Raw genomic sequence first — 248 nt, 5'->3', positions numbered from 1 at the left:
CTAACAAACCATACATCAATTGAAAGCTTATTTATTCAGCTTTGATGTATAAATCTCAATTTCTGACCCTTAAGACTGGTTTTGTGGTCCAGGGTCACTAAAAATAAAAAGAAGATAACCCAGGGTTAGTTAGAGTTTAAAAAGATTTTAATTAGAGGGCATGAATCCATCCCTTCACCGAGTCTAACATGTTTTTGCTTTTGTTTTTCACATGTTTGTTTGTATGACTGCAGATTCGTAAAGTATGG

At 33.9% G+C, this 248-nt stretch overlaps 1 protein-coding gene across 2 annotated transcripts in view; it reads left to right on the top strand.

Moving 5' to 3' along the window:
• The window catches only part of LOC107576332 (formin-binding protein 1-like), a 6700-nt gene that overhangs the window by 5809 nt on the left and 643 nt on the right, over positions 1-248 (top strand). The window lies entirely within an intron of this gene.

The sequence above is a fragment of the Sinocyclocheilus grahami genome, unplaced genomic scaffold, assembly GCF_001515645.1.
Source record: "Sinocyclocheilus grahami isolate Dianchi unplaced genomic scaffold, SAMN03320097.WGS_v1.1 scaffold3519.1, whole genome shotgun sequence".
In the NCBI taxonomy this organism is placed as follows: Eukaryota; Metazoa; Chordata; class Actinopteri; order Cypriniformes; family Cyprinidae; genus Sinocyclocheilus; species Sinocyclocheilus grahami.
Note: the sequence above shows the minus strand (reverse complement) of the source record. Positions and strands in the feature narration are given on the sequence as shown.